The 22,912-nt window shown below is 49.7% G+C and overlaps 1 long non-coding RNA gene across 5 annotated transcripts in view; it reads right to left on the reverse strand.

Moving 5' to 3' along the window:
• The window catches only part of LOC106976892 (uncharacterized), a 368,177-nt gene that overhangs the window by 180,632 nt on the left and 164,633 nt on the right, over positions 1–22,912 (reverse strand). The window lies entirely within an intron of this gene.

Genomic DNA, 22,912 nt, shown 5'->3' on the forward strand with positions numbered 1-22,912 from the left:
GACGGGAAGGGAGCCGTCCTGAAACTCGGGGTGCATTTCAATCACTGCTAATGTCTAATCGAAGGCAGTGTGTCACCGGAGGCCCCTGCCCTGCCAGAACTCCAGCAGATACTTTCTGACGTGGCAGAAGGGCTGGGATGGCGCGAGGCAGGACTGTGGAGGCGCTGGGATGCTGCCAGAGGGGGCCTCGCTCCCTCCGGGGGCCGAAGGTGCTCGATGCAGAGCTCCTGGGCGCCTTGCCAGTGTTTGTTCCGTGCACACCAGCCGGGCCTCCTGCCTTCTCCCGGGCTCACGTTAGGTCGTGCCGGGATTATTACCTGCCTGGCAGGTAGTTGAGAGAGGGAGGTACAGAGAGGGCAAGAGACAGGTCCTCAGAGAAGCTGCCAGCTCCAGCAGCTGGCCCCCGCAGCCCGGAACGCCCAGGGCCCAACGGAAAGCATCCTGCTTCCTCTCTCCACTCGCTGAGCAAACACGGGAGGATAGCAGGTGCCCGGGGCGGCTGGCCAAGCAGTGTTTCTGCCCACCGCTCCCTCCTCCTGCTGCCCAGCCAGCGCAAACCTGAGCCCGGGGCCTCTCACTCCCCAAGCAGGCCGGCAGGAGGGTGGGCAAGTGGGGCCCAGAGCAGGGGCTCCCCTCTGCAGCCTCTCGGTGGGGTGAAAGCAGCACATGCCCAGTGGCTCTGGCCGTCTGTGCATCTTACTGTGTATTTCAAGGAGCTCATGTGGACACCTGGAAATGCTAATGCCTTCACTGGAAACCTATTGAGGCATTTCAGTGACGCCACTGACCCGTGAGGTCCCATCCAGGCACGCCACAGGCCCTAGAAGGTGTGTCAGATAACCTGTTCACAGTGTGAAAGCTTGGGCAAACAGGTGCCTGCTCTGGGGGGATTTCCTCATGGATACGGCAAGGGGCTCAGCCCGCGTGCCTGCTAAGATCTCTGCAGACGTGGTTGAAAAAAGGTGGTCCTTGGGGCACCTGGGTGGCTCAGTAGTTTAAGTGTCCCACTCTGGTTCACGTGTTAATCTCCCGGCTCATGGGTTCCAGCCACACAGAGCCTGGAGCCTGCTTCGGATCCTGTGTCTCCTTCTCTCTGCCCCTCTTCAACTTGTGCTCTCTCTCTCTCTCTCTCTTGCTGTCAAAAACAAATAAACATTAAAAAAAAAAAAGGTTATCCTTGCTGTCAGGCAGCGCTGGACATTCAAGTCTGTGCCACTACCTTCTTTGCGGTGTGGCCTTGGGAATTCATTCGATGTCTCTGAGCTGTTTCTTCATCTTTCAGATGGGCAGGGCAATTCCTCCGAGAGTCCTACAGTGAGAATCCAGCGAGAATGGCCAAAAAGTGCCGACTGTGGGCACAGGTGCCCAAAACAGGGGGGCTGCTATCCCCCTTCTCGACCATGGAAAGTTCTTAAACTGATACCTGTGTTAAATGCATTTCCTTCTGAGGAACGGAACAGGCTCCCTTTGGGTTTGGGACCCGAAGTACTCAGTGGATCAACAGAGACTTACTTACCCCTCATCCTCTTACGTAAAACTAGGGCTTGAGCTACTCCACTCCCTAACACGCACACGCACGCTCTCTCTCTGATTCACTGTCTCCCTCTATGCATGTCTGGCACCTCTGCTCCATACCAACGAGGGAATGGTAGCGATCGGAGCCGATCAGAGGTTCTGCGTGGAGAGAGCCGGCAGAATGCTGATTCACGGCGGGGTTTCCGAATGGCTTCTCCCTATCAGGTCATTCAACCACTCGACACGAATTAGATGTGCCAGGGAACGCAAGCAATACCACAGGCAGCCCCTGCCCTGGCAGGATTCAAGTCACCTAATAGCTAGTATTGATATTCCCATCGTATCTACCACCAAAACCATGCCGTGTGACAACCAAAGCTCAGTGGCATAGACACCAAGTGTCTTGAGTGTCCGGGTGGCCAGGTAGGTGGCTCTGATGATCTTGGCGGGGCGCACTCGGGGGTCTGGGAGTTGGCTGGCTGTCCCCTGGACCAGGCTGGTGTCAACTAGGAAGACGAGAGCATCTTGGGTATGCTCTGGGTGTCTCTCATTCTTCGGCTGGAGCCAGAAGGCCAGCCCGGAAGTGTCCTTCTCTTGGTGCCAATGGAGGTCCAACGGCATAAACAGAAATGCTGCTTCGGCGCTCTCTTTGCAGCGTTATCCGTATCTGCTCACGCTGGGCAAAGCCAGTCACATAATCGAGCCCAGCCTCAGAGATCCAGGGGACGGATGAAGGCCTGGGGGGCTATTTGTGTCAAAGCACCGGACACAGGCACGCACAACTGGTGACACCCAGAGACTGAATCTGATGCCAGAGCTGGGACCTGCCAGAGGACACTTCAGCGCATCCTGGGTATGGGTGGCCTCAGTGAGTGTACAGAAATACCTGCTTCGCCCAAGAATGGGCTCGCAGGCTGAGAACTAGCACAGGGCTCGGGACCAAACCCTCTTCTTCACCCGACACACAACGAGGGCCTGTAGGAAGGAGCTAAACAGCTGGAATCAAACGGCAGCCCCATTTGGGGGAAAGAGTGTGTGAATGAACGCAGTTCCTCCAGAAAGAATGGGAGCTTCCCAGCTCCAGAAATCCAGGATAAAGGTCAAGCAAAGGCTCCCCGTGAATCGTCCCCCCCCCACCCCAAAATGTCCTCATTTTGCTGGCGATTAGGGACCTCCCTGCCCGGGGTCCGCAGCTCTGCTGTCTCTGCGGGGTTGAGACCAGAAAGAAAAGGCCAAACAGGAATCCCAGCCGATACCCAACATCAGAGTCGTCGGTTCTGGGCTGGGGCTCGGGGGCCGATGTTGTTCAATCAATGCCCCCAGGCAACTGTGATACAGGCGCTCCCCGGACCGTACTTTGAGGGTTTTTGATTTTGCTTGGTTTTAAGATTTCCGCATCTCCGCCTCTCAATCATTTGAGCCAGGGGATGTTCTTGTCGCTTATATTTCTCAGGTGAGAAAACCAAGGCAGAGGGAAGTTCAAGTGTCCAAAGTCCCAGAGCAGGTAAGCTGTGGAGTCCAGGTGTGTTGGCAGACGTTGTGACCCCGGGACCCACATTCTCGCCCTCTGGCTGCAGAGACGCAGAAGCATCCGTCCCGCTGCCGGCCACCAGACGCTCAGCCGCCCCTGTTAAGTGTCCTTTAAAGATGGGAGGAAAGTTCTTCAACTTGCCTTGTGGCCCCAGGACCAGAGCCAAACTGTCAACATCATGAAGTCCTTTCTCTGATGCCTTTTCAACGGGAAATGGCTTACGCACGTTACCTCTCGTTTTCCCTGCCCACCTCCTCACACCAGCTGCCACGACCCTTTCTGCCAAGTCACCATCTAAGAGGGGGTGCCGTGAGGAAGGCGGCTACCCTGGGGGCCCGCTCTGTGCACCTCCTTTCCTTCAGTCTCCACAGCTTTGCTAGGGCTATGCGTCCTCCCCTCGACCCCAGCCTGCTTTCACAGACCAGGAACTGACGGTGCCTCAGAGAGGTTAAGCAACTCGCTCATGGCCACACTGCCAGTCCCAGGGCCAGCCCCGTATTTGAACTGCAGTCTTGTCTAATCTAGACTTGATCTCTCGCCTTCTCTAAAGTGTGATTCATGCGCCTGTGTCAAAGCCCTTGGGGACTCCAAAGAAAACGTCAACACCCAGTCTGAAAAATGCGATGGCCATCTTTACTGGAGGGAAAGGAACTTCCTGTGTAGTTATTAACAGTAATGGGGGGCGGGGGTGTTGGGGGGGAGCGGTGTGTGTCAAACTGGGAATAGGAAATATCCTGCTTCCCAGCAGAGGGGCGTTCTGGAGCCAAAGGGATGCTATGTTCTCGAAGGCACATTCCGGGGAGGGGTCAGCTGCCTGCAGTCAATGCCCAGGGCTGCTAGGGAGGCCCCTGGGCTGCGCCCCGCCGGCTCTGGCCCCTCAGAATGTTCTCTGCGGACGTGGCTTTTGAGGATGGGGACGGGCGTCCAGCCAGGAGCGGACAGGACACACGCTTTGGCAAGCTTCCTTAGGATGGGATAAGGAAAGGGTTTTGTTTTGTTTCTTTTTTTTTTTTTTTTTCCCTTCCTACTCCATGTTTCCCCAGCTTGGGGAAAAAAGAGAAGAAAGAAAAAAACAGGCCTCCCTATCCTGACAGAGGATAACAACTCACAAATGGAAAATCGACAGACCGAAAATGAGATTCTACAGAAAATATCGGCACTCACAACTGGGGCCTGCTCAGGTACCGCAAGTGGCCTAGGACTACCATCCGCTGGTGTGGTGACAGCATGTGGAGGGAGTCCTCCTTGTGAAAGAAGGGAAACCGGACTGAGGACGGGGAGTCCTGGGGAGTCTGCACCCAGGGGACTCTGGGGTTCCGGGAGGTTACGACCGCACACACGGCCATTTCACTTGGGACTTCTCTACGAATGGGGATCATTCTTGCCACAGCCACCAGCCCCACATCCCTGTGGTTATTCAATGTGAGAATGGGGAGGAACCCTTTAAAACGGTAAAGCCTTAGGGAGGCCGGGTGGCTCAGCTGGTTGGGTGTCCGACTCTTGATTTTGGCTCAGGTCGTGATCTCTCGGTTCGTGAGTTCGAGCCCCACATCTGGCTCCGGACTCTCAGCATGGAGCCTGCTTGGGGTTCTCTCTGCCCCTCCCCCACTCATGCTTGGTTTTTTTTTTCCTCTCTCTCTCTCTCAAAAATGAACACACTTGAAAAAACAGCTAAGCCTTGCTGCACATGTGAGGTGATAAAATGGTACGGTGAACTCCAGCAACAATGCCAATGACATTCACCCAGGGACAAAGGGTCGTTCTCTGATGAATGGAACAAAATGGTAGCTGTAGAGACAGGTGGCACAGCCTAGGGGGTCACTGCTGTAGGCTCTAGAGCCAAACTGGTTCTAGAGCCAACTGGGAAATTGGTCTCTGCTACTAACCAGCTGCGTGCCCTGGGGTAAATTGCTTTACCTCTCTGTGCCCATTTGTTCATCCACAGAATGTGACTACTACTAGTCCAACTCAGAGCAGTGTCGTAGGTAGCAAATAATCTAATTTACGGCAATCAATACACAACATGTGTTAGCTGTTATGAAACTGGTGACAGTGATACTATGTTGGAAATAGTAAAGTATGATTTACCAATGTTTGGGCCATCTTCAAACTCACTGTTAAGTAGCTCCTATAAACACAGATGCTGCTGTGGAAAGAGTGTGGTAAAAATACTTCGGAGATGTTTTAGGGTCTTAGAGGCACTGACTGTAAAATAGCGCGAAATGAGTCCACTCGTGTGGGAGGTATTTTAACGAGCAGCGGCGGGCACTATGCCTAATACGGCGGGCAGGCCCTCAGGTCCTACCGGCCCCCGCCTTCATTCTGGAAACCCACGGCTGGGTGGCGAGCACGGGTGATGGGTGTCACGTCCACAGGGGAAAGGCCCGACTACAGCATTCACCATCCGGCGGGGACCGGCCTCGTGCATCACAGGGCTCAGAGGCAGTGCCTCTGGGGATGCCATCAAGGCTGCAGGGATGTGCTGGCACACAAGCCAGGCCCTACAGGCCTGGGACAGCGGGGGCATGCACGCGGCAAGAGTCAGAGGTGGGTGCGCAAAAGGGGTCCTGAGGCAGGCTGAGAGGTGTGAGAGGAGGGTTTGCATTTGGTTTAGTGCGAACAAGACGCCCAACAAGGCCTGCGTCCAGGGAGTGAAGGATGCAAACAAAGCCGTGCCCCAGAGGCGCATCAGGCAGCAGTGTGGAGGACGGGTGAGCGGAGGCAGGCCTAGAGTCGGGGAGACCCCCTAGGAGGCTTAGGAAGCGGCATCAGGGGGTCTGACATGGGGAGCTGAACTACACAGTGTGGCGGGTGGGAAATCCACCAAGGGGCCACTCTTGGTGGTGGGAGAGATGAACGGCGTGTCAAGTGGTGGAAACGCTTCACTCAGGAGAGCCTGGCTGGGGCCTGGACAAAGACACACATCAGGGACTTGAGGGTCTTCCGGGGAGAAGCCCACATTCTGGACGTCGGAACAGAAGGCCCTGGAACCCGGGCTCCCAAGCGCTGTGACTCCGCATGAGTTTTCTGCAGCTGCTTTAACAAACAGCCACAGACATGGTGGTTTCCAACGGCACATACGCAGTCTTGGTCTGTAGGTCAGATGCGCGGGTTAGCTCAGTGGGGTCCTCTGGCCCTGCGTTTGTGGTGTCAGCTTTAACTAGGCTGGGATCTAACTGGGGGGGGGGGGGGGGCCCGTGGGGAGGACCCTCTTCCAAGCTCACTCATCCATGCCCTTGGCCAAATTTGATCCCCTATGGGTTAGGAGGGAGGACCCGTCCCCTTGCTGGCAGTCAGCAGGGGTTGCCCCTCTGCCTCCGGTCAGAAGGAGCGGCACACAAAACCGTCCTCACACTGGGAGTCTCTCTGACTCCTCCTCGGGGGCATCTCTCTGATCCCAATCAAAGTTCTCTGCATCATCCAGAATAACCTCCACATGGGCCCACTCAGTAGCCACCTGAATTCCATCTGCAAAGTCCCTTCCACCAGGTAAAGTAACATATTCCCAGGCATCGCCCCAGAGATCAGGGCGTGGACATTTCTGGAGGACTCTTCTGCCTAGTAGAGCATCTCTGCTTCCGTGGACATCACCCAGGAAATAATAAGGTGTGGCGACCGCCATCATAGATGGGAGCCGTCCTGGGTTCTGAGGAACCATGAAGAGGCACTTTGGCCAACCTCAGAGACCAGGCGTGGGGAAGAGAGGAGTATCAGGAAAGGCTCCCTAGAAGAAAAACAAATTACCCAATGGAACCTGAAGACGAGCGAGAGTGAACTGTGAGCAGCAGAGGTGGTTAGTCTACAGATTATTAGAATAACATGTTTAGAAGAGGCCAGAGGCTAGAATAAACTCCAAGGAAGTGATCCGAGACTTGGAAGCATTGCAGGAGCCAAGCTCCCCGAACGCTAAGAACCACTGCCACCTTCTCCTGTCCTGGTGGGATGATTCTGCTCTTCCAAGAACCTTCCAGAAGCAACATCGTGTGCCTTCACAGAAACCCCACCATGCAAGGGAAATGAGCTAAGTGAATCTGCATGTGCTGGTCTAGGAAGAGGTAATGTGACACAGGAAATGAAAATGACACGCAGACCATGATGCGACAATGCGTAATGGGTTTCCAATTTCCTCCCCTCGCCCCCCAAAAAAGAAAGTGATCGCTTGTGAGCATATTCGGGTTTACAAAAGCCAACTGTTAAATATTCAAGAATTGTGCTCACTGGATTCTAAACCTTTAGTAGCCTGAAATTGGCCAGGATGGGATTTCACCATAGAAATCAGCAAACCCACAATTCAGGGCATTTTTGTTCCTTGCTGAGAGATTGAACACACCCCTGGGTTTGCATAAATGACCACAGTGATCATAGGAATTATCTCAGGAAGAGATGGGATGCGATTCACAGTGATGTCGGTTACTTTTCCTTCCTTATATTATGATTTTTTTAATTGGTGCAATCACAGCGATGTTTCATTTTTTTCATTATTCTCCAGATCTGTGAAATGAACATAAAACATACCCCAGCTTGCTGTGATCCCCGTTTTCAGGACTTTGCTGCCACAGAGGCGCCCGCAGCATCCTCCCAGGCACAGCGGACTCTAACGTCTACGGGAGGATGGGAACCACCGCCCCACGAGCTGCTGGGAACCGGGAGGCCCCGGCCAGCCAGACGGCTGAGGCCCTCTGGGAGGCTGGGCGCACTTCCTTGGGAACAGGCTTCCATCAGCTGCCGTCGGAGCCACGGACCTCATGCCTCATCTGCTACAATCATTATGAATCACACTCGGATGGTCGGGGAACTAGGAGAGCTTCTCCAGGGCCCGCCAGCCCCACTTCCCCCGGCCAGCCCTTCCCCCTGCACCGTCACGGCCAGAGAATGCGCAGCGGGTGGAGGGCTGGAGGCGGGGGCCAGAGCTGCAGACTGCAACACCAGCAACTCTCCCAGCTGGCGCGAAGCTTTCTCATTTGCGGTGCCCTGGGGAGCACAAGGCACAGACGTGAGAAGGGGGGCTTCTGCCCAGGAGGGTGGATGGAGGTCTGCTCCTACACTAGCCAAGGCTCCCTGAGGCAGACTCTCCCTGGGTTAGCCTTGATTCCATGGCTGTCGCCACCTGGAGCAGAGATTTTTCTTCCACCTGGAACTTTCTGGCCTTTTCCCCGGGGGGTATTGCTCCAGAACTCTCTTTCTCTCTGTGTTCTCTCAGCACAGCGAACATGCAGAATATCACTCCACGCAGAGGTGAAGACGCCATCACATGCGGCAGTGAAACTGCCATCCCGTGTGGTAGACATGCCATCACGCAGGGCAGTGATGTCCCAAAGAGCCAGACTGGGGCGGGAGGGAGGGGGCTTCCAGGGGCTTCCAGGAGTCTAATGGTGGACACAGAGGCACAGGTGGTCGACTGCTCCTTTCCATGGGAACCTCTGCCCACCCCCAGCCCAGGTGCCTGTCACAGAGCAGTGCATCGTGGGCCATTTTATCTGAATCTTTTAAAACATTTTTTATTAAGTGTTTATTTTTGAGAGAGGGAGAGTATGCAAGCAGGGGAGGGGCAAAGAGAGAAGGAGAGAGAGGATCCAAAACAGGTAGCAGAGAGCCCGACGCAGGGCTCGAACTCCCAAGGCCGCGAGATCATGACGTGAGCCAAAGTCAGACGCTTAACTCACTGAGCCACACAGGTGTCCCCTATCTGAATTTTTACAGAATTTTTGTCTCTCATATCATCACACCATGTAAAAGATTTGCATCCTGCCCTTCTGTCCCATAAGGTGGCCCGTCTTAATCATCACTGTGGTGTTTAAGTGACGGGATAACGGATTCTCTGCAGCTGCTACAGCTCCTTCAGCTGCTCCCATATTCTGTGACATTAAAGCCATTTCTGACTTTCGCTGTTATAAATACCACTACAGCCAACATCTTTGTGCATAAGCACAACAGGGTTTGGAATAGCGACTGAAAAAAATCTACCTATTTTTGATTGTTAGAAACGCCAAGAGTACCTGCAGCTTGGGTCAGGTGCGGTATGGTCCCTCACTAGGGGAAATGAGAACACCAGTGACCCAGCTCCTGTCTGGCAGGTGACGACGGGCTGAGGATAGCCACCAGCATAAATGAGGGGGTTGGTGTCCCGAGTTATCAGCTCAGGCTAAAAAGGAGGAGGCAGCTAACACATTCTTCCTCTATCATGAACTAGACGACTGCAATTTTGGGGTCTCATGAACCCACCGACCACCTCCCCTACCATCACCAGAACCCTGGAACTAAGAAGGTCCCTTTGACATAGGGGTGCCTGGGTGGCTCAGTCGGGTAAGCATCCGACTCTTGGTTTCGGCTCAGGTCGTCATCTCATGGTTCACGAGTTTGAGTCCAGCGTTGGGCTCTGCACTGACAGTGCGGAACCTGCTTGGGACTCTCTCTCTCTCTCTCCCCCTCTTTCTTTGCCTCTCTCTCTCTCTCTCTCTCTCTCTCCCCCCCCTCCTTTGCCTCTCTCTCTCCCCCTCTTTCTTTGCCTCTCTCTCTCTCTCCCCCTCTTTCTTTGCCTCTCTCTCTCTCTCAAAGTAAATAAATAAACAAACTTAAAAAACAAAAACAAGAGGGTCTCTTTGACATGGCCCAGGAGAGATCCATGCACCAAGTTTGGAAAAACAGCACTCTGAGAGCTTGAAATAGGGTCAAGAGGCCTTAACTCAGGACAGGGACTCCTGGATTTGAGGTCAGCTACGTGTGTTTCTGACTCTCCACAATTCCTTCGACCTGAGTCTCTGTTTTCCTCCTGTAGGCAGTGGGGTGACCCCTAGAAGATCTCTGAGGTCCCCTTTCTAATGCAGTCTCAGGCTCTGGAGCCCAAGTAGAAGGGAGCTGCCAACCTAGGAAAGGCTGGAGTCTGGGCTCCTCACCTGGACCGGGAAGTCAGACCCTTTGCACTTCAAGCCCCCACAACACTAGAACTGATTCTGGAAACCACCACTGTCCAGCCAGGAAAATGCTTTGTGTCATGTCTGTGGCTTGCTGAATTATGGGCGTCCCGAGGGCAGGGTATGGGTAGGACTCATCTTTGTCTCCCTTACAACACCAGCTGTATGGTGAGTAGGTAGCAGAATTCATTCTGTATCCTTTGTAACAGCAAACAAACAAGAAATAACGTGATCTAAAAGACACCAGCAAAGGACAAGTTACTGTAAATCATGATCCAGCTATGGAAACTGATGCTGAGCCATGACGCTTCTGATGGAGATGTGTCCTGACTGACAGACAGAGCTGTCCAACCGCAGGGTCTCCTGGGGTAAATGAATTACAGGACCACACAAATGGAGGTTTGTAGTCATGTGTGCCTATGAGGGATATTTATGTGCTGTTTGTGGAAATCCCTGGGTCTTGGGATTTTAGGTAAACTTTTACAATTTCTCCTCTGTCCTTTTCTGACTTATTTAGCATTTTTCATAATTAATAAGCATTCCTACCCAGGGTATCTAAGGCAGGAAACGGCAAGCTATGGCCTCTGGGCCAAATCTGATGGCCACCTGTATGTGTTTGGCCCACAAGCAACGAACGGTTTGGAGATTGTTTTTAATGGTGGTGGTGGGGGGGGGGGGGGGAATCAGAAGAAGAATGGCATTTTGTGACACGATAATTATCTGAAATTCAAATTTCAGTGCGCAAAACTAAAGCTTTATCGGGGCACAGCCACGACCGGTCACAATGCGTTGTCCAGGACTGCTGTTGTGCTACAATGGCACAAAGCAGCCGCCACAGAGACCACACAGCCCGAAGCATCTGCTCTCTGGCTCTTTGCACAGGAAGTCTGCAAAGGGCCACAGTTGCACCCTGGTCTGACGCATCACCCGCTCAGGAAGCCTCTACAAGAACCCTGCCCAGAACGGCCCCTCACCGGGGTTCTAGGGCTCACACCCGATCACTCGCCACCGTCGATCCTCGCCACTCTCTGGATCCTGGATTGTGAATTGGCCGACTCGCTAAAATTCATCTGTAATCCCCAGTACGTGGCACTTTCACAGCCTTTTTCAGATACTCCCAGGGTGGCCAAAAAAAAAAAAAATTTTAAGTTGTCCGGCTTCATGTTCCCCACTGAGGTTGGACAAGGTGACATTCTGCTCTGTTCTCAGCGTTCAAGCTGCAAAGAAGTGCCTTTTCTGAGGTCTATGTGGTGCCACATTTTCCTTATTTTTGTGCTTTTTTTTTTTCCTCTTGGTGGTGTCTCCGTTTAAGAGGGCCTGTAGGCGCAGTGCCTTAGTGCTGTCTAGTGTTCCTAAGCACAGAAGCTACGGTGTGCCTTCTGAAGAAAAGACGTGTGTGAGATGAGCTTCACTCAGACCATGAGTTCCAGTGCTGTTGGCCATGAGTTTAACGCTAATGAATCAACAATATATATTAAAGAAGGTGCCTTTCAACAGAAACATACATGAAACAAGGTTATGTATTGATGGATCGATGAAAATGTTGTGGCCAGAGGCCCCCAGACCCTAGCCCTGTCTTTCTCCCCGGGGCCATGATGCAGTATTCACTCATTCAGTGTCTGCCTCCACTTTATACAACGTAACCATGGCAACTAATGAGACTCAACTATATTTGCTTTCACGATCCGCACTCTCACCTTAGTTCTCCACCAGAGCGTAAGTTGCTCGGGGCCAGGGGCTGTGGCTTGCCCATATCTCTGTCTGGGACACCACAACAGAATCTGCCATGTCCCCCTTCACCTACCTCCTGGTGAGGAGTGCAGATAGGAAGGGCCCTTATAAGCCCTCATCTCCGTGCTCCCTTCCACCAGGTGACAGCACAGGGTGGCCGCTGAACCTCACCATCCTGTTACAGAGATTGGCCATCATCCCCGCACCTGCCTTGGGTTGTGGAGGGGTTTCAGCAAGCCGACGCAAGTAAGCACTCGGCTCCTGGCCACCAGCGAGCGCCGAGTGAGCTCTTATTATCTGGGAAACTTCCAAGGAAGATGCCCCTTTTCTTTCTCAGGAAACTGTCACTACGCTTGACCACACTCTACCAAAAACCCCCTTTCCATACATTGAAATCCAAACCCTCCTGTAGATTCTGCTGAGTTCTCGGTGGAAACATCTAGAAAGGACAGGCAAGTAGAGCCACACGGCCCCATAGGAGCCATCAGGAACTTGTCAATCCATCAACAGTTTTTGGCAAAATACTGTGACACACACAGAAAGAGACTGACCTCCCCCTAATCTCATCCCCACATGTCAAACGTGCCACCAACTTAGTTTACAAATTAGCCTGTGAAGAAAAATACACAGAAAAAATCCATTACCCTGTGAGGTCACGCTACAACAGAAAAGAGGAGGGAGAAATATTGCACATGATAAAGGGCAGAGTTTGTAATACACATAACACGAGGGTGCATTCATAAACCCAAACTTAGCTGTATGCAACACTAAAGGGAGGTATTTATTTTAAGTTTATTGATTTATTTTGAGAGAGAGAGAGAGAAAGTGAATGGGAGAGGGGCAGAGAGAAGGGGAGAGAGAATCCCAAGCAGGCTCCACGCTCTCATCACAGAGCCTGCTGTGTGGCTTGATCTCACAAACCAAGAGATCGTGACCTGAGCCGAAATGAAGAGTTGGACGCTGAAACAACTGAGCCACCCAGGCGCCCCTAAAGGAAGGGATTTATAGCAGAAGTGCTCTCCAGTTAAGTTTAGGGTCCCCCTTCTAGAGCTCAGTTACCTCTAGGCAGTCATCACCGAGGCAGGGATTACATTTCTCAGCCCCTCGCTTCAGGGTAAGGACGATGTGCCCAGTTCTCACCGACAGAATGCAAGGGAAGGATTGTATGCCACTTTCAGGACATGTGTGTAAGAAGTGGGTGTCCTTCTCTATTGTCCCTTCCCTCTGCTAGCTGGGTAGATTTCAAGTTGTTGAAGGGATGGACAGACTTGAATCTTCCAATCATTGCAGTAGGAACACTGCACTCTGACCAGGAACATCCCCCGGGGGCTGTTCTGTAAGAAATAGGCATCTTCTGTGCTGAGCTACTAAAACATGGAGGTTTGTTTGTTACAGCATCCAGAGTTACCCGCGTGAACAGTCCCACTTTTTTTGGTCTTTGTCGGATGAGAAAACTGGGGCTCAAAATGGTAGATTAAACACATTGAGACAAGGTCACACTGCTAGTAAGGTGTTGATTTCCATCAGTTGCTTAGAAAGTTTCTGAAGTCTACGACCTTTCTGTAAGACTTGACGGCTCACATGCTAAGAGTTCTCTGAATGCCCTGAGAGTCCAGATAAAGAAGGGTGCAGGGAAAATACTTGGGAGGCACGAAGCACGTTAGAAATAACCAAGGTGCATCATCATCAGTTTCCTTGTCCGTCCACATTCCCGTTGGTTAGCCAGGTTCAGTCCATCCAGAATTTCATTTCTGCTGGAAGCAGAGGAAGCACATGTGGTCGCAGACGTACCTAACTATAGCCAAAGCCTTCTTATTACTTTGAAATGGGCTAAAAAAAAAAAAAAAAAAAAAAGCCCATCCTTTCCACCCATCGGGTCCCCCCCTCTCAGAACCCCAGTCTGTGCTCTGGGTTCTGAGCACTGCCCACGGCCAGACATGGCCAGGATGCTTCACAAGGGCCAAAGAAGTTATCAGAAATGAGTACTGGATGTGACAGGGAAGCAAGATGTGCAGACGGGCATTTCGAGGCCCTCACGCCCCTGCTCACAATTAGTCAACTTCTTGCAGTGATGAGAATCTGAGGATGTCACAAAATAGTGACCTTGTCTGGCAGCTCCCATGAGGAAGGGCTGTTTCAGCAGCATCATGAGACTCTACAAGTGTGCATGGATTTAAAACATTAACTAACCTCTGTTCGCAGATAAGGATTCCCGGGGAAAAGATGCTGAATCTGTCCATGCATTCGACGTGTACCTAGTGTGTGTCAGGCAGTGACCTAAACCAAAGTGGGACACAGCCCCTCACCTTGAAAATCCAGGCTTGCCGAGAGAGACACATACCTCCAGCCCACACATTTCGAGGGCTGCCTATCCCGTGGGTTCCCATTTTTCAGAGCATCAATGATGGTCCAAACCTATATGCACTTGCCCATCCGTCCTTCCCGGAAGACTGTGAGGCCTTCCATAAAGGTCTTTTCACCTGTGTGATCCTAACATTTAGCCCAGGTTCTCTGGATGTGCTGCTCGAACTGAACCAAGTGAAGGAAGGAAGGAAGGAAGGAAGGAAGGAAGGAAGGAAGGAAAGAAGGAAGGATGGACGGACAATGGGAATACAAAAATCAACAAAATGTATCTCCTAAGCCCAAGGCATGATTATAGATTAATACTGAGGGTGGACGGATAAGCAATTACAGTGAGTCCAAGGACATCACACGTGTAAAGTAAAAAAATAAAGGCCAATCAATTAGCTCTGGCAGGCGCAGTCTCCCCACAACAAGTAGGCATGAATTAGAACCATTTGTTACACATCCCATATCCTGACTTGTCTCACCACAGCATCCCCTGCACGTTATTATAACCTTTGTTCATCATCTGTCTCCTTCAAAGACAAAATTCTCCAAGGAGTAGAGACTGCTTCTCTCTTGTCCATTTCCCAGCACCCGGAAGTGCTCGATAAACATTTGTGGAGCGGATATATTGGTTAGGGGAAAAAAACATATCATAACTCCATAATATATACATAATTATATAGCTATGTGGTGATATGCTTACACATAGGAGAAAGAGTCTAACTGTGTCATGAAAGAAACGGGAACATTATACACACACACACACACACACAACTCATGGCTACTACAATGATCTCACGGAACCCAAGCTATTCACCAGTCGTGGTCCCCAGGGTGAATCCTCACAAAAGCCTCATGAGGAAGTTAGCATCATTATTTGACAGAGGAGGAGGAGGAGACAGGTAGAGGCACAGAGGATGTGAAGGTGGCTGGCCCAAGGTCACAAAGCCTGGTACAGACAAATGCTGTGTGACTTCACATGGGATCCCACCTCAAGTCAGGAGACTCAGAGGGAAGGAGAAAGGAAATCACTTCCGTAAAGCAGACAGCCACCATCACGGGGCCAGGCAGACCCCGGGAACAGGGCAGACCCCAGACTCAGCAGACTAACCCGTGAAGCTGCAAACACGAATATGCAGTTTGGTGATTTTCAATCATCTGAACAAACTTAAAAACACTGAAGCCCAGGGGCACCTGGGTGGCTCAGTTGGTTGAGTGTCCGACTCTCGGTTTCAGCTCAGGTCACGATCTCACGTTTCGTGAGTTTGAGTCCCACATCAGGCCCTAAGCTGACAGCACGGAGCCTGCTTGGGTTTCTCTCTCTCTCCCTCTCTCTCTCTCTCTCTCTGCCCCTCCCCCACCTGTGCTGTCTCTGTCTCTCTCAAAATAAGTAAATAAATTTAAAAAAAATTTATAGGGGCGCCTGGGTGGCGCAGTCGGTTAAGCATCCGACTTCAGCCAGGTCACGATCTCGCGGTCCGTGAGGTCGAGCCCCACGTCGGGCTCTGGGCTGATGGCTCAGAGCCTGGAGCCTGTTTCCGATTCTGTGTCTCCCTCTCTCTCTGCCCCTCCCCCATTCAAGCTCTGTCTCTCTCTGTCCCAAAAATAAATAAACGTTGAAAAAAAAAATTAAAAAAAAAATTTATAAACAAAAAACAAAAAAAACCCCACCGAAGCCCAGATCCCTGCCAAGACCAATTAAATCCTAGTTTAGAAGGTATGGGGTGGGGAGCACAGGAATTGGATACTGATATTTTTTGCAAGCTCCTGGGTGACACTGGTGTGCAGACAGGGCTGAGGACTCCTGGGTGAGAGGTCTGCACACCTTCCCAGAGCTCTGGCAGGAGGAACTGGGAATCAGGCGCGAGTACAAGAAAGAATGACTTGACTGCTTGACCGGTTTCCCTAGCTGAGCCTTCCACGCACCTGCAACTGTATCCCGAAACAGGGTCTCTGTCAACTGTGCCCATGGCCACGAGCTGCATGCCCGGCAGTGCCAACGGGGCAGGCTCACAGGCACTTAGAGAGAATGACCACCACCTGCAAACCTAATCTCTCCCCAGTAGGGGCTGGAGACCTTGCAAAAGTCACTCGACACTCTGACTGTGTTTTCTCACCTGCAAAATGAGAATCATCATGAAGCAAGGACGAAAGGGGATGTGGATGCTGAGAATTCACTAAGATGGAAAACAACAAAACCAGAAGAAGACACCACTTAAAGACAGTGTTATCACTGCCAACCCGGAGCAGCTGGGTAGAGTGGTGGGTACAGCAGGGATGTGGGTTCAAGCCTGGCTTGACCTTCACTATGGAGTCAAGAAACCACTCGGCACACGTGTCCTTGTTCCGCTGTCCACAGCACAGCAATGGCTCGTGTACTCATTCCCTCATTCATCAAGCTTGTACTGGGCATCACCCACAAGGCTGTTAGATAAATCCAATGACATAATACATATGAACATGCTCTGGAATATTGCAACCTGCTCTACAAATGAGAGGCTATGTTCCTGTGTGCAATGATTAATCATGGACTCAGAGGCTCTCAGGGTCTACAGGGACCTCCCATCCCATCCCCTCTCAGTCCGGTGTGGTCTCTACATGGATCTCTCCAATGATGAGCCCCTGACTGCTGTTTGAGACCACTCAGTTCATCCATTAAGGCTCCGTTTCCTTTGCTCCGTTGATATGTCTGCCTGTTCTCCCCACTGCTCTCAATCTTAGTTCTGACCTTTGAGGCCACATAAGACATAACTGACTTACTGTCATCCTTCCTGCATTCCTGATTGGAGATGACCATCATGAAAGTCCACCTCAACCTCTCAACTCCTGTCCAGTCTTCTCCGCATGAAGCTAAGGCAAACATTGAGTCCCCTGTCTCCGTCAGCTTGAGCTACCACAACAAAATACTACAGACTGGGTGGCTTAACTAACAAATTCATTTTCTCATAGTTCTGGAAGCTGAAGTCCAAGATCAAAGTGTTGACAGGCTTAGGTTCTTCTGAGGCCTCTCTTTTTGGGTTGCACATGGCTACCATCCTGCCATGTCCTCCTATTAGGGGAGGAAATAGATATCAAGCTCTCTAACATCTCTCCTTACGCAGGGCACTAATCCTATCATGGGGCCCCACTGTCATGACCCATCTAAACCTAATCACCACCCAGGGAGCTCATCTCCATAAACCATCACCTCGAAGGTTAGGGCTTCACCATATGAATTTGGGCGGGGGGAGTGGGGACACAATTCAGTCCATAATACTTCCCCCCGTAAGGTTTTCTTGCTAAGCATTAGCAAATCTTATTCAGACACTGCGTACCCACAATGCCTACAAAGCATTTGTTATACGTGTGGAGAAAACAAATATGAATAACCTGCCCCCAAGACACTCTGGTCTAAAGAGGGTCACTACCTACATGTAAGAGGTTCCTGCACCCTAAGAAAGAATGGGTCATAAGCCAGGGATAGGAAGTTCACAGGAGAGTCAAAGAGGTCACAGCAAGAGGAAAACATAGCCCTGCCCTTTGATCAGCTTTTATTACAGAGGTGGTGACTCTGGAGCTGAAATCAGGAGATTCTTGTTCATTCACTACAGTGCCTTCTCTTGCTTACAAGGCTCCGAGCTCCGAGTGGCAGATGTAGCCATGAGCACGGCAAAAAGCCAGTAGCCTCTACAGAACTGGATTTTGTTTTCTGCTACAGGAGTGCGATCCTTAGAAGTGGGAGGGGTCACGCCAGACTTCTCTGCACCCTTCATCCCCAGCATAGTACCTCACCCTGAGTAGATGCTTAACGACAGGATCTCAAAAAACAACAAGTGAACACTGAGACCTCTCCAAAGACAGACTTTATCACCAGAGGTAATTTGCTAAAGGGTAGCCACGTGTCTTCCTAAATGCCAGAGGCCCACCCACTGATTATTAAGGAGAGCCAAGGGCTGCAGGAGAGAGCTGAGCCGTCAAAGCCACTATAACACTGTTCTTGTGCAGACAGGGGGCAACCAGGACTGGCCGGGCCTTTTTTTTTTTTTTTTTTTTTTACTGTTTATTTATCTTTGAGACAGAGAAAGAACACAAGCAGGGGAGGGGCAGAGAGAGACAGAGACACAGAATCTGAAACAGGCTCCAGGCTCCGAGCTGTCAGCACAGAGCCCGACGTGGGGCTCAAACCCACGGACTGCGAGATCATGACCTGAGCCGAAGTCAGATGCTCAACCGACTGAGCCACCCAACGCACCCCTGGACTGGCCTTTTGAAGACGACTCACCACCCAAAGTCCAGGTCTTGATGACAGGTTAAATCTTATAAAAATTGAAATTTGGTGGAAAAGCTGGGCGCTGTGTTGCTGCCCACTGAGCTACAGGTCTTGGGAGAGGGCTGGCGACCGGGCCCTGGTATTTCCTGGAAGTGCCTGGAACATTTCCCAGCTTGCTAGATGAAGGCAACGGTGTGGAGGTCACTGAAACACCTGTTGCATCCTGTGAAACTGGGATGCCCTGAGACCTTTCAAGTGGAAAGTGAGACAGAATACAGCTTAAGGTACGGATCGGCACTGTGGATCCTTGAGGAGCAGGATGTCCGAGGAAGCGTGCACCGCAGTCCTGAAAAGCAGATGTACAGGAACCAGGCTTGAACAAAGTATAACTTATATTTGGGTTCCTGTCAATCTCCTCCAACACTGAGTGAGAGATTCTCGCTGTTCAGCCTTGGAAACACTTTTACCTTTCTTTATCAGGTGAATTTACTGAAATCAAGCCTTACTGAGCTACGATTCTTACTCAAATGTATTTCCTATGCCAGGATCTTATTGACAAGAAACTTAAAAGGACTGCGTGCCAAAATCACCAGCACAACAGTTTATTTTCAGCATCCTTTTATACTAATATTTATGCGAACGGTAATTTAATGTTAAAATATTTTGCACTAAAATACCGCATATTTTTAGTTCACATAGAACTGGGATGCTACAGTGTGGCTTCCCCTTGGTCATTTCAAACACTAAAGGGGCACCCGGATGGCTCAGTTGGTTAAGCGTCCGACTCTTGATTTTGGCTCAGGTCATGATCTCATGGTTCGTGGGTTCAAGCCCCACATCTGGCTGTGTAATGGCAGCACAGAGCTTGCTTGGGATTCTCTGTCTCCCTCACTCTCTGCCACTCTGCTGCTCTCTCGCACTCTCTCCTCTCTCTCAACAATAAATAAATACTAAAAATAAAAAAAAACAACACTGAAGACAGGGCGTCTATAGCCATTTGCCTGTATATCTATCTATGTTTACACTGCTCAGATCCACATACAATACATAAGGATTGGCACAAACATGACCAATGTCAGATTTGCCAAGCATTAGACTTTTTAAAATGTGTTTCTCAAAATCTCATACACACACACACACACACACACACAGTCCCCAACTTCCAATGGGTTGACTTATAATTTGTTTAATTTACAATGGTGTGAAAGCGATATGCATACACGAGGAAAGCGTACTTGGAATTTTGTGTGTGGATCTTTTTCCCATGCTAGGGACAGACGGCATGATCCTCTCTCATGGTGCCGGGCGGCAGCTGTGGTTCCCAGCCAGACAGGGTCACGAGTGTCAGCAACTGATACACTGCCAACCATTCTGTTTGTCATTTTCAGTACAGTATTCAAGAAATTACGTGAGATATTCACCACTTTAATATAAAAAAAAAAAAAAAAAGCTTTCCATTGGATGATTTTGCCCAACTATAGGCTAATGTAAGTGTTCTGAGGATGTTTAAGGCAGGCTATGCTAGCTATGATTTTTGGTAGTAGGTGAATTACGTGCATTTTTGACTTAAAATATTTTCAACTTAACAATCGTTTTATCAGAATATAACTGATATCCGTAAGTCGAGAAAGAGCTGTAGACAACACACACACACACACACACACACACACACACACACACACACACACACACATGTATTTGCAAAACATCACAGAGTTTTGTCTTAACGTCTTTAGACAAAAAAGTCTCACAGTTCTATTCATGCTTGCCCTTTGGGTACAATGTGACAGGGAGGACCTGGAAAAAGAACAGTGAAAGGGGACTAGTAAGAATTTCTAGGGAATTATTAAGAATTTCAGTATAATGGTACCTGTGTCTTACCCAGGACACAGAATGGGCCCTTCAATGTAGTACATGTTTTAAAAGACTGAGATACTTTCTTATGTGATGGTCTTTTTAGTTATTTTCAATGTTTATTTTTGAGAGAGAGAGCACAAGCTGGGGAAGGCAGAGAGGGAGAGGGAGACACAGTATCCAAAGCAGGCTCCAGGCTCTGAGCTGTCAGCACAGAGCCCAACGTGGGGCTCGAACTCGTGGACCGTGAAATCATGACCTGAGCCGAAGTCAGACGCTCAACCAACTGAGAGCCACCCAGGGGCCCCTGTTACGTGATGGTTTTATTGTAGCGAAAACAATTTCTGATCACAGACTTTCTGAAAATCTTGTCATTTCTTTTACCATACTTACTGGAAGATGACCTTTTTGTTGAAATACTGAACTTTTTCGTTTCTTTTCCATAGCCTTTGATTGAAAAAAATTGTTTCTACTAATGAAGTAAGCAGACATCTAATATTTTATATGCTTTTCAGCTATGTAATTTAATTTTGGGGTACTTCATTATTAGCTTATGTCACTGAAAGAGTGGTGATGTGTATGAATATTGGTTCAACCATATATTTATAATGTCTGGGAATATGTGGCTATAATGCCGTGGGAGAAAAAATTTGGCCGAGTTTACTTGCTTGCAAAAAATAAAAACCTAGTGCAAGAGCTTAACTAAGTGAATACTGAAATGAAGAGAACATCCTAGAATGGACATAGCTTCTGGTTCCTAGATGAACCTGGCTGTGGCTTTCAGGCTGCCATCCCACACTGAGCCCCTAAACCTCACTGGGTAGCTGGAAGGATCAACAGCATAAAGCTTGGGAGAGCTCAGCATTTTTCCCAGCATAGTGACGGTTGGATAAAGACATGTACATATTCTATTTTTACTGTTATCACCATCATTATAATGAGTACCGAGAGAAGCATCCATGGAAACACCATGCCAGAACAAGGCAAAGAATCCAGAATGCAGAAGTGGGACCAGCCTGTAGGAGCTACCAGAGCTCATGGGGCAGCCCAGCGAGCAGAAGGAAGCAAACAGAAACTGTTCTGGAGAATGAATCCAAAAGGAGGCAAGAGGCAGGGACCAGTTCTTGCAGGAGCTCATCCACTGAACACACCAGAGGCTACAGGGCACTTTTTTGTATCCGTTCCCTTCACTGATAAGTTGGAACAGTGTTACCTAGTAGTGGGGACATCACAGCAGTCAACTTGGAACGGCTCTCAGCACACAATGGACCTTCAAGAGGTGTTAACTTCTGTTCGTCTTTCTCCCTTCTTGAATCAAGGAGCATTGGCTCTAAAACAAGAAAACTAACCTATATGCAAACATAAATCCAAGTAAATGAAATTTTACATAAACTACTAAAGCCTAGTGATCATTAAAAAAAAAAAAATCCTGGGAGGAGCCGATCACGGTTCACTCACGAACTGGGTTTTGAGACATCAAGTACCACTTAACTAATCACTGTTCCTTAGAGGAGCAAATAGGATGACTGTCACGTGTAATTTACATTCCCCTGGGGAGCCTAGAAGAATGTGCGCTCAGGAATCAAGTTCTCCCTAAAGTTTTCAAGGATGAACGATGGCCGGCTTCCTCGGATAAAGGGAAGATGAGTCAGCTGGTTTCACCGTTAACCGGCGTGGACTGCAGGTCCCCCTGTGTCCCTCCAACCAACAGATTTGTTAAGGATCCGACGAGGAAAGCAGACGGTGGATTCAACACCGGGCGAGTGTTCGCTGGGTAAGACTTTTTGTGCGGCACTGCCTGGGTGCAGGAGTATGCAACAGGGATGGGGCTGGATGGAGGTCATCAAGACTAAACACACATGTGCACAAGCCACTTTTCCATGCTAATATCCAAACAGGCTCTTTGTTTAAAAAACAAGAGTCAAAGTAGCAGCTCCTACTTTCTCACACCTTCCAATTGCATTTCCCAGAAATATCTGTTCACAAGAAGTACTAACCCTTCTCAGAATTTCTCCATGTGTCGATAAAAACACATTTGCACATTTTGCTCCGTCTCGTTTTACAAAAGTGGGCTGGTTCTATACAAAAAGTACGACTCGTCTTCAATTAATTGATTATGGACACCTCTCTAAATTCGTATATATCGATTTATGTTATTTGTATTTAAATTCTTATTTTTTTTTTAATTTTTCACTTCCGAGTGCCAAAAAGTATTGGCACACTGCCAAAAAGCGTTTACAGATTCAATGAATTCCCATAGTCTTGCCATTTCTCAGTATTGACGTCTTGTGTAACCACAGCACAATTACCAAGTTGTACTAGGAAATTAAGATTAATATAATATGACTGCTTAGTCCAAAGATTTACTGAGATTTTACCAAAGGTGTCTTTTCCAATTCAAAATCCAATCCGGGGTCCCCTAATGCACTCACCTGCCCCATCCCTTAGTCTCCTTTAATCTGGAACCGTTCCTCAGTCTTGCTTTGTCTTCCATTTTTGAAAAGTACTGACCAGTTATTTTGTCGAATGTCCCTCAATTTGGTTTTCTCTCACTATTCCTCATTGTTAATTTCAGCGTTTGTGGTTCTGGCAAGAATTCCACGGAACCAGTGGCTGACTCAACAGTTGGGGTAGGGATGGCACAAGAGGGGACTAGCATATCCTGTAGTGCCAGAAAGCAAGGCAGTCCTCAAAACATGTGGAGGAAATGTCGACAGGACACAGCGCTCAACCTGAAAGGCCCCCCGTGGCCAGATCTAGAAAAATTTGAGC

This window comes from Acinonyx jubatus, chromosome F2, assembly GCF_027475565.1.
Source record: "Acinonyx jubatus isolate Ajub_Pintada_27869175 chromosome F2, VMU_Ajub_asm_v1.0, whole genome shotgun sequence".
Classification (NCBI taxonomy): Eukaryota; Metazoa; Chordata; class Mammalia; order Carnivora; family Felidae; genus Acinonyx; species Acinonyx jubatus.